Here is an 852-nt window from a genome sequence, read left to right on the forward strand (position 1 = left end):
GATAAGAGGTTACTGCATTGCTTGCTGCTTGGCTGTCTACGGAGGCGTTGACTCTGGAATTGCCTGCAGCAAAGACCTCAGCTTGAAATAAACTGCAGTGGTTTGGCAACCTAAAATTTTAACAGACTCTGTTTGTACCTAAGAAGGAGAAATAGTAGGAGAAAGAGAAGGAGAAGGAGAAGTAGAAGAAGAAATAGTAGGAGAAAGAGAAGTAGAAGGAGACGAAGGAGAAGGAGAAGTAGAAGTAGAAGTAGAAGGAGAAGTAGAAGTAGAAGGAGAAGGAGAAGGAGAAGAAAATAGCGTACAAGAAATAGAAGGAGAAAGGGAAGAATCAAGAGAAGAAGAGAAAGAGAAGGAGGAAGAGGAAGAGGACAAGAAGGGGAAGGGTAATTTGAGGAAAAGTAAGAAGAAGGGGAAAGAAGAAAAGAAAAGAAAATAAAAGGGAAAAGAAAGAGACGCTTGAGGCAATCAAAGCTTTCTCTGACTTCAGTTTATTCTAAGTTTTCTTTAAGAAAGAATACCACCTCTACTGCTCTCCTTACTCACTCGCCAATAAAAAACATACTAAATTGTTGTTTATTTGCCATTTACAAATTTTTCAATTCACACAATGAGGAAAATTACATCGCAAACATAATTTTCCAATAAATTCAATCAACCAATAAAGAATCACTTCATTAAAGCGCAAGTGCAAATGGGCTAACAAAGACGCTCGAACACGCCGAATTGTTTGTATTAGATAAAAACAACGGCAATGTGTGTGCAACACCATGCAAAAAATATGTAGTTGCTACACATTCCGCTTTAATACACTGCCGGCAGATAGCGACACATTCTAACTAAGTGAAGCGC

This window comes from Bactrocera tryoni, chromosome 5 (assembly GCF_016617805.1).
Source record: "Bactrocera tryoni isolate S06 chromosome 5, CSIRO_BtryS06_freeze2, whole genome shotgun sequence".
Taxonomy (NCBI): domain Eukaryota; kingdom Metazoa; phylum Arthropoda; class Insecta; order Diptera; family Tephritidae; genus Bactrocera; species Bactrocera tryoni.